Raw genomic sequence first — 11,096 nt, forward strand, 5'->3', positions numbered from 1 at the left:
GTGAGAGTTGAGTGATCAGATGCAATGGGTGACAAGCTTCTCTAACTGATTCTGAAATCCTAGGTGAGCCAGAAAAGGAGGAGGAAAAACAGAGAGGGGAGAATACAGAGCAGGAAGGAGCCTGGGAAGCTAGTGGAAGTGCTACCCCCCCCCCCAGCTTCTCACTTGTTACAGGACTTGGTGGGTCTCAGGCCACCAACCAAGCAGCTTGGCCCTCCAGGTGCCAGGCACTCACTGCAATGCTGATCCCTTGTCCTCAGAAAGGACCCCTTACAGGACCCCAAAGAGAAGAGCAGGAAATTCCTCCTTGGGGTGAAGTGAACCCAGGTGGCTTGCCCGTGTCTACATGTGCTGGTTTATTTTGCTATTTTGAGCTCCACAGTATGGGTTTTATAGGTCTTCATATTATTAAGTTATTTTTCCAGTGTGCTATGTATCTAGCTGAACTACAATGACAACAAACTTGAGAATCATAACATTGTTGTTTTCTGAAGAAGTGAGACCATGATATTGCAAACTAGCCAGGTTGCTGGCTACAAACACTTAAAATAGACTTGAAATAAACCCTTTTCCTTTTAACTCATTTTATGACTTACTTGATGACCTCCTCATTCTCTGTACCCTCCATCTTCAACCTCATCCTCACATGTGTGCACATGCACACACACACACACACACACACACACACACACACACCCTCATCTCCCCTTGTCTGACACTTCATGGTACCTCCACTTCCCCAGGCTAATCTGGGTGGTGATAGATGGACTGATTTCAGCTCTAGTCAGGAGAGAGACCAGATGTTAACATCCACGCTTGGATTCTGGCCTGGCCACCTTGTCCCTCTGCTCTGGCCTCCGACTCTTAGATAACCCAAACCACTGACCTGGCAGCCCTGCATCTCAGCACAAGTTTACAGCCAGAAGTGATATCGATTGAGGATGCATTTCCATGCTACATCCTCATTTAGTTCACCATTTTATCCGGACATGCTGCTGAATTCAGTGTCTCTGACTCCCTCTTCAGTGCAGCCAGAAAGGCCACTAAAGACAGCAGCCAGGAAAGATGTATGCTGAGTCATCTGAGGAGGTGAGTTAGACTCTCTTAGATCTTCCCCTTTGAAATATGAAGACCAGTGCTCACCTCTCCTACTGAGGAGCTAGACCAACCAGCTAAAAGCATCGGCAAATCAAATATCTGGAGCCCAACGGCTAACAATAACATAGTAGTAAAACAGCCCTGTCATATCTCTAACCACACTGGAGTCAAAGAACCATTTTGAAGAGTATTTTAAATAAGGAAAGTGAAGTACCGTGCGCAATACCTAGTCCAGAAAGTGGCCCATGAATCCTTAAAATGAGTGTGTGTGTGTATGTGTGTGTGGTTCTTGTGCTAGTTGGCCACTTCTCTTTTCCTCTGAAGCCTTAAAATAACTGATTGCAGGAGCCTATGTTCTGCTGGAGAAACCTTTCCAGCTCTTGATTCATCCCTCTGAGGTCCCACATCCTCTTGGGAACATCCTCCTTGTTAAGGAACAACTCTCTGTGCTTCCTCTGGCTCAGGAGAAGTTGAAATAAAGCCACGTCCACACCAGGGTCAGAACACATTGAAAGGCAGCATCGATGCTCCCTGCACAAGTCCCAGACTTTTAATGACTCTATAGTTTGGGAGTTTACCTAGTTCAAAGGTAGCATTCCAGACCAACTTCTTTCTTTGCAGCCATGTGGTTGCCCTGAGTGTTGTGGGTCTCTAGCATACACATAAGTATGGAAGACTCACTATGCTTTCTAAGGCAGTGGCCTCAATTCCAAATGTTATGCCACCATTCCTACAAAGTCCCTTGAGAAGCAGAATTATCCCTCCTCCTGGAGCTCCAGGAAGTTGGACTTTGTGGTTCCAGGCCCTCTTCCTCTGTGCCTGTTGTTAGGAGGGAAGTCAGTCCTGCCCCAATAGCTCTAGCAGGCCTGCTCCAAAGATATAGACCTGTCCTACCTCCCTCACACTCCTTAGCCAAGGTGAGTATTAAGACATCCTTCCTCAGCACCAGGATTGGTACAAATTAGAAGGAACACTGGTACAGACAGAAAAAAATGGCCCTGGGCCACTGGGCAAAGCTGAAGACCACTGCCACCAACATCCTACCCATAGGCACAGATGTCCCACTTTGGTGCTCCTCAGTCTGGTGAGTTCCACAGCTGAAGACTGGACTTCATATATGTCAGTACAACACAGGTATAGGATATCACCCAGGTCAGTGAGGTGCATATATGTTTTCATCCAGTACAGAGGTGGGCAATATATACATGTAAATTGTAGGATACTTGAACAGATACTTTTTGTCTCTATGACTTGTGCTTCCATTTAGGTGGGCACATCACCTCCATTCCCCTTAGCACCTCCTGCTCCATGGCCTTGGCTATTCACACTCAGTCTCCCACAGGTGCAATCAGGGGGCCCCTTTCTTCAGCCTCCTGTGCCATCTCCCCTCATGCACAGCCTCTGCACCCCTCCTTTCCCTAGGATTTCACTAAAGTCTGAGGCCTCTGACAAATACAACATGAAGTTCCCATATGAGATGGACACTGTATTTTCTCTTCCTGCTGATGAGAGCTCCAGAGATGTGGTATTGGTACATGGGCAGTGCTGAGTAGCCCTGGACATGGAGTACCAGCCCTACACAGGCTCTCCCTGCATCTCTACCTCACACCCTTTTGTCCTCTTCAGCCTCCTTATTAACATCACTAGTAAGCCTTTGACTGTACCTTCCAGAGTTGGAAGCAGTGGAAGTGCATAGAGCAGCAAGAATTTTTAAAACATGCAATACCTGATTATTTAGTCAAGGGCACTGACTTTTCCTTCAATTGTCAAATGATAAAATGACAATAGCCAACACAAGAATAGTCATTGGGTGTGAATACCCTGTCTTGAACCATAAATATATAGGTCATATAACAGAGTTGCATCTTATTGGTCATGTACCATAGTAAGGTTGCATCTGATTGGTTAATTCTTAGTACCAGAAATCCTAATATACAAGTATAGGCACTTGATTTTTTTTTAAGTCACCTTGGATTAAAAAGAAGAGGTAATTACTATTACTATTTTTTGTAAGTCAATCAAAATTATACCTACTTTTTTGTCAACTTGGCAAAAATACCTATCTGTTTTTGGTGTGCCACAGCATTTTAGAGATTAGTTTATGTGTGCCATGAGATGACAAATGTTGAAAATCGCCTGTGTGGAGGTATTAGAATTTCCTGCACTTTTGACTTTGCATCTTCACAAGTTATTTTACAACAAAATTCTTAGTGACTAGAAGTCTTGCACTTTATTTTTTACCACATTTTAAAAGAGCTAACAGCATGAGGTTCTCATAAAGTCATTTTTACTTACTTTGGTTGGCAAAGACCCTGAGGCTCCCAGATAGTAAACAAGCAGCACAGAGGGGAGAACAGCTATTTCTCTCCTTGATTTGGGTCACAGACTCAGGTGAAAGTGGCTCCGGAAGGTGTCAGTTTTAAAGAGATAGATCTGCCTCTGGATTCTGTTGAGCTTATGGTCAATTGAGTCCCTTGCTCTTTTTCTCATTTCTGTGCTATTGTCAAGCCAGCTCTTCCCAAACCATGTTTGTATAGTTTCAGTTTATCTGTTTACACCTGCTAAATCACATTAACCAGTTATTCTGAAGTGTGTATTGTTATACCAACAAACCCTTTTCCTGTGGCCAGGTGTCTGTAAAAAAAGAATAAAGACAAAAATGTCACTTCTCCACTGCATGCCTGCAGTGTTTATGCAGGTGTGGTGTTCCCCAGATGCAGGAGAAACGTTCTCACTAAACTACTTTAGAATTCTGCTTTATGCTATCATTGTCAAAATATTAAGATCACTTCTTACCTGAAAATTTCAAGCTGCATTTATGTCTGGCTGTCTTATGGGCATTTAAAGTATATTTAGTCACCATTGTTTAATAACTTAATATTACATTGATGCATTTCTCTGCAGAAGTTGCAAATAATGCAATCATAGCAACCTTGGGTTAGGCATTGGAATAAAGGCAATCTGGCTGAATATGGCTGCTACATATATATGTAAGGTATATGTATGTATATCTATATATATGCACACATATGTGCATGTAAATGACATGTAGAACATATACATTATATTAAATATGTGTACATGCAGATGTAAAATGCAAACATTATATGTAAGACATGTACATATGTGTAGGATTGTGTGTAAGACATGTACATTGTATATAAAATGTGTACACATGCATGTAAGATGTGCATGTTACATGTACGACATGTATATATAATGTAAGTGAACCTGAGGTGTGTGGCACTCTCTCGGCAGCTCTCTTGCATGTGGATTACTTAAGGGAGTCTGATCAGACCTGGCTGCATAGGTAGCCATACACAGGGGTTGTTTGAATGAATGACCTCTGTGATGCTTGTCATCAGCTGATCACAAGTCCCATCAGATCCTCCCAGAAAAGCCCTGAGAACTTCAGAAGGAAGGATCCCTGCACAGCAACAGCCAGTGTGCTTAGGGCTATTAGAAAACACAGCATGTAACTGTTGCTGTTCTAGTGATAGCCTCGCGCTTAGCAGTCCTACCAGCTGTCAGCTCGAGGGAGAATTCTCCTATGTAATCTTACATCTTAAGATTGTACGTAGAATGAATATGCAATCACTGAGGTCAGGAAATTGTCAAAGACAACCTCACCAACCAGAGACTGGGGATAAGATAATTAGTGTGTTTTGCTAACTGGGTTTTATCCAATTTTGCAAATAAAATAGCAGCTTTATTTCACAAAAACACTGCATTAAATCCAGTACAGGAGTGGGCAAAAGTAGATTTATAGTTGTTCTTATGGAAAATAATACAATGATTAATAAATAATAATACAAGAATAAACTCTGTATTTCACATACTCACAATGGTAAGCCTACTTTTGCCCACCTCAGTGTTATCAGGAAGTAAATGTTTTCATGTGAATCATTTTTTCAGTGAACTGCAGCGTACTCCTTCCTGAACTAATATTTCTTTTCATCTTTTTCTGATATTTCTCTCCAAAAAATGTAGTGTGCATTTTCCTGCATTCTTAGGCAGAAGATGTTGAACTGGCTTTAATCTTCCTGATGCTCAAAATTATTATCGTGAAAATGCCGTGTCTGCTTGTTGGGCTCCTTGGCCTCTTCTCCACACGTGGGGTTGTCAGTTATCACTTCCTGCCTGTCACCAAAAGGCCCTCTAATGACCTCCCAAGGTCCAGGCTTGAGTACTTCTATTCTGCACTGAGCCAGGACACCTGACCACTCTGCACATTAAGCATGGCTTAGTAAATAAGATCTGATTAATCTGGGTGGGGGTTCAAGGTTTTGGAGAGCTGTTTTAGGGAGAACAGAGATCTCTTTGGTTATCTTTTGATGGCAGACATGTCATACAGGGATGAGGCTGGGAGGACCTCCCATTGACAGGGTTACTTTAACTGAGTGGCCATCCACATTGGCTATACCTATGATAAGCTTTCAGAAATACTGATGCCTGACGCCACCTTGCATGATAAGAATTAACTGATTTAAGGTGCAACCTGGGCATCAGGACTTTTTAAAGCCTCCCAGGCAAATAGAACATGCAGCCAGCTTTGAGAGCCTCAGTGCTTAAGCTTGTCTTGTGTGGAGACCAAGCTTTTATTGACAGGGGAAAGTTAGTCTAGGATATTGGTTGTTCTTCGTAGGTATTATGAGAAGAATGTGTCCACCTGAAAATTCATATGTAGAAATTCTAACTCCCAGTGCTTCAGAATGTGACCTTACTTGGAAATAGAATTGTCACAGATGTAATTAGTTCAGCTGAGGTCATATTGGAATAGGGGCCTACTCCAAGGTGACTGGTTTCAGGGTGATGCTTCTACAAGCCAAGAAAAGCCAAAGATTGCCAGGAAACCATCAAAAGCTGGATAGAGGCATGAAACAGTCTCCCTCGCAGCCTTAGAGAACACCAACCCTGCGAACACCTTGATCTCAAACTTCCAACCTCTAGAACTGTGAGACAATAAATTTCTGTTACTTAGGCACTCAGTCTGTAATACTTCATTATGGCAACCCTAAAAACTAACACAATAGACATGGCTATAAATTCTCAGAATTTACATTTTGAATGTGCAAGAGACACATTCTTTTGTTGATCATCTGCTATTGATCAGATCCAATGGAAGTACTGAGAGAAGTTGCTGGGGATTAAGGAAAAAGAAAGGAAGCCTTGTTCTTAAATTTATCCGGTAATTTTCATCTCACATCATCAAATCATGCTGCTTCACAGATAGGCAATGCACAACGAGAGTGAGGACTCCACACATCTGATCAGTAACATTCCTTCCTGTGATTTGCATGTTCAAATAGCATGGGGAGTTGTGTGTTTAACTAATTCACAGTCATAAATGTAAAATGTGCAAAAATTTGCATTGCAAAATATTCTTGCTCCAGATGTGGGGTTTACAAGAATTTCTGTTGCTTTATAAATTATAATCCTACAAAGATTGTATGCAATAAAATGCTATTGGATCACTTTTATTTTAGGATCAGTTTAAAATAGTGTTTTAGACTACTTATCTATGAGAGAAAGCTATTTTTGTGTTGGCCTTTAGTAAAATGTATCTGCACGAATACCTCCACTGTTAATTTTTTTGTGGAAGTTAATGCATAGATGTAATTCTCTATTGTCTTTGAATAAAGCAGAAACTGCTTTGGAGAAATTAAAATAAAATATGCTTTCTCAAGGAAAAAAGCAGAAAACTAGCACTCTATAAGCAGTAATACTTCTACTATTTTATCTCTATGTTTTATCACAATACTGATATATATTAAACAAAAGATCTTGCTGAAATCAATAACTTTGTTTTATAATATTTGCTGCTAATCTTTCCCAAACATATCATTTGAATAAAAGAAAATACTAGAGTTGTAAAGAAAAGACAATATCAGGAACCTTGTGATATGTTGATTCTTGGGCTGATTTGGAGTGGTCTCTGAAGCCTGACCACTATTTGTATGACTTTGTTCTTGGACATTTTATAGGAATTCCTTTCCCCAGCTCAGATTCTGATTTCTCTGAGTTTGTGGAATATCCTAATGCTTGTAAAGAATGTTATTTCATTCCATTCGGTATCTATTCATTGAGTGCCCACTATGCACAGAGGGCTATAGTTGACATTGGGAAAATAGGAAGTTGGATATAATATGCCCATTGCTCTCAAGTAGTTTGTGGTCCAATAAAAAGTTGAGACTATCATGCACTAAAATACAATTTAAAGTAGAAAGTGATCAATCTCTATGACGAGCTATATAGGAGTGATTTGGAATTTCAAAGAATGGACAGGATTAAACCAAGAAGTTATGATGGGCATTGATGGTTGCCTCCCAGGCATCCATTTCTCTTTTCACAGAAGACTGACATTCATTGGAGAACTTGAATTCTCTCCCAAGACTGGAGCACAAGAGTTGATTGAGGTGTGGGTGTGTTGGGAGATGGGAGAAGTTATCTACCTAAAGCCAGCCAGTTAGAGAAAATCTCAGAAATTTTCTGGAAATTATGGGACAAAGCCATTTACTTTCTCTACATTGGAAATGAAGAACATATAACTCTAAAGCTGTTAGCAGCTGTCTTGGAGATGTGGGAGAACCTTGCTGAGGAAATGATCATAGAAACAAAAAGAACAAAACTGAGTCCTAGTCCATCAATTGAGCCCTGGGTGAAATTGTGCATGGATCCCTTTACCTCCTGCACTGCTCATCTGTTCCGTTATTTTAGCCAAGGCCAGCAAAACTTTTTCTGTAAAGAGCCAGATAGTAAATACTTTTTACTTTATACATCCCATTGTTTCTGTTGCAGTTACTCAGTTCTGCCTTTTTGCTGGGAAAGCAGCCATAGAAAATATATAAAAGAATGCATGTGTCTGTGTTGCAATAAAATTTTATTTATGAACATTGAAAATTGAATTTCAAATAATTTTAATGAGTCATAAAATTTTGTTCTCCTTTTGATGTTTCAACCACTTAAAAATGTAAAAATCACTCTTAGTTCTTGGGCTTCACAAAAACAGGCAATAGGCCAGATCTGTCCTATCCTTCATAGTTTGTTAACCCTTGATTTAAATCAATAACTTTCTCTCTTTTTTTAAATTTGGAGGGAGAGAGTTGTGTTTTCCTCTACGTAAACCTAAAATATCTTATTGGATTATGAAGACTTCATGAAAAAAGGAACATATAAAAAGTTTTTAGGGGTCAGTGAGACATACATAACAAGTGAGGGTGGGGGAGAAGTAAGATGAGAAAATAATAAAAAAAAATAAGAAGATATTTGGACTAGACGAGTATGTTTTTCAGGGGTATAAATGCATGTACACATCAACACACAATGAAAGCATGTGACCATATAGTTTGTGAGATCTTTGAATCCTGGAAATTCAGTGTTCATTAATATATTAAATACACTGAGAAGTCATGCATTAAAGAAATAGTTTATGGAACTTTCTTTAGCCCAGAATTTCACAAACTTATTTGTTCATGAAACCATTTTTTATGGCCTGGCTGTTAGCATCACTTAAACAATAGTCTGGGAGAACCAATTTGAGTGACACTCAGGTAAGTGATATGTTTGAACGGGTCAAGTAGGGCCATTGACGGTTTTCATTTAAATGGTGGAAGTCATTCATTAATTTAGACACCAGCAGAACAGAGAGTGTGGATATGCTGACAGAAAGATTATTACAAAACTCCAGACAGGAGGTAACAAGAGCTTGAACTAGAAAAGTCTGCATTTGAACTAAAAAGGAAAGACCAAGATCAGATTTGGAGAACAAAGGGGAGAGAGTGGTCAAGTTGATCAAGACTCTCAACCTGAAAGACTGAGAATTGAGAAGAGAAGCATCTTTTATGTGACTCTTTTAAATTGATCTCTGTTGACTCTGAGGATGTGTCCGGCAGTTGTAAGCTCCCAAATGGTCTTCAGAAGAGAAGCCCTGAGGGATGCCACAGATTTGGCTGTTAGAGCCACATGAGACCACCAGAGAAGAGAGGGAAGAAAGGGAAAGCAAGCTCCTGAGAGAGAAAGGACTTTTGGGGAACACACACATCTTTAAACGGAAAGAAGGCAACTTTGGCCAAAGAGGAGTGAGGAGAGCTATGGAAATCAGGAGTGACAATTCAAGAAAATGGTCAGTCATGTTAAGAGTGGGAGAGAAGGAGGTGAATAACCAAAAGGTGGTTGTGGCTGCGAGGAACAGGAAGCCCTGAAGGGTCAAAAGGAATACAAAAGCAAAGGCTCTTTTCCTTTTCTGTTCTTCCTTTTTTTAACCCCTAAAGAGTAAGTGGCGTTGGCGTTGGCGGTTGGGGTGAGCACCACGGAGGAGAGGGTATCCCGCCTCCCGCGCGTTGGTAGACTGATTGTTCCATTCTGGATGGAGGAGATGATGGTAACCTTGTTATCAAAAAGAGGTCTGTGACTGAGGCAGAACTAGAAGAACGGCGCAAAAGGAGGCAAGAAGAATGGGAGAACATTCGAAAACCTGAAGATCCAGAAGAATGTCCAGAGGAGGTGTGTGACCCGCGATCTCTATATGAAAGGCTACAGGAACAGAAAGACAGGAAGCAGCAGGAGTGCAATTAGCAGTTCAAATTCATGGTAAGAGGCTTAGATGAAGATGAGACCAACTTCCTTGATGAGGTTTCTCGGCAGCAGGAATTAATAAAAAGCAACGAAGAGAAGAAGAACTGAAAGAACTGAAGGAATACAGAAGTAATCTCAGCAAGGTTGGAATTTCTCCAGAAAACAAGAAGGAAGTGGAGAAGAACGTGGCCATGAAACCCATAGAAACCAAGACCAAGTTCTCCAGACAAAGCTGTTGGCGGGAGCTGTGAAGCATAAGAGCTCAGAGAGTGGCAACAGTATAAAAAGGCTGAAATCGGACCTGGCCCAGATGACAAGAATCAAGACGCCTCGTCTTGCGTGGCTCTTGGAAGCACGTCCCTGAGTGGTCCCTCCATCCACGGCCCCTCGGCTGTGGTCTGTATCGGCATCCTCCCAGGCCTGGGCGCCTAACTCTGGGAGCAGCAACTCCGAGTCCAGCTCGGACAGCGAAGGCACCATCAACGCCACCGGCAAGATCGTCTCCTCCATCTTCCGAACCAACAGCTTCCTCGAGGCCCCCTAGCTTCTGTGTCCTTATTCAGGGAGCTCCCCGCCCCCCCCCCCCCCCCCCCCCCGCCACGAGTAGACAGATAGCTCATCTGCCTGCAAGCATTGCCTCTCTCAGAAAACATCTTTGCCTGCTTCCTGTGCACACCGTGACATTTTTAACCTCGTCTAAAAATGTGCGGGCACCCACCTGTGTTTGGTTTCTCTTTCCACTCCAGTGCAGATGCCCAGTCCGGCCCCTGCCTCTCTCCTCACTGATGTGTGGGGTGGGGGTCAGGGCTCGGCAGAAACCTCACTGAAAACGCTCTGGGAAGACAGGGCAGCTGGCTGGTACAGGGTTTGGGTTATGTTGCTTTCTTGTGGGTTTTTTGTTTTGTTTTGTTTTGGTTTTTCTTTTTTTTTCTTTTTCCTTTCTGAACAGCACAGGGAAGCAAGGGCCATTCTTGCACAGGTATTCTTTTAAACATTCTCTCTTAGATGAACACATTGTTTGGTGGCACTGCATTATGGAGATGCAGATGGAGAGAACTGGTCCAGGTAATGAACTGGCGCACTCCCCTGGAACTAACCAGTTCTTGAGGTTGTGTGACTAAGATTAAAAACTACATCTGCAGGGGGTGTCACTTCACACTCATCATTCACTGTGAAGTGTTTCCTTACTCTGAGAAAACAGACTTTCTCCTCCAGTTATCTAATCCCATTTAAAACTAAGCCTTAGCCTGGCTGGCGTGGTTTAGTGGTGAGCATCGACCTATGAACCAGGAGGTCACAGTTCACTCCTAATCAGGGCACATGCCTGGGTTGTGGGCTTGATCCCCAGTGTGGGGCATACAGTAGGCAGCCGATAATGGTTCTTTCTCGTCATTGATGTTTTTACCTCCTTCTCCCTCTCCCTT

At 42.0% G+C, this 11,096-nt stretch overlaps 1 pseudogene across 1 annotated transcript; it reads left to right on the forward strand.

The window, feature by feature from the left end:
- Positions 1 to 1,065: 1,065 nt before the first annotated feature.
- On the forward strand, positions 1,066 to 10,216 carry LOC308252777 (PSME3-interacting protein-like; annotated as a pseudogene). The gene is made up of 2 exons: positions 1,066 to 1,089; positions 9,445 to 10,216. The product of its transcript is annotated as a PSME3-interacting protein-like (transcript).
- The last annotated feature ends 880 nt before the right edge of the window (positions 10,217 to 11,096 follow it).

The sequence above is a fragment of the Plecotus auritus genome (assembly GCF_963455305.1).
Source record: "Plecotus auritus genome assembly, chromosome: 7".
Lineage (NCBI taxonomy): Eukaryota > Metazoa > Chordata > Mammalia > Chiroptera > Vespertilionidae > Plecotus > Plecotus auritus.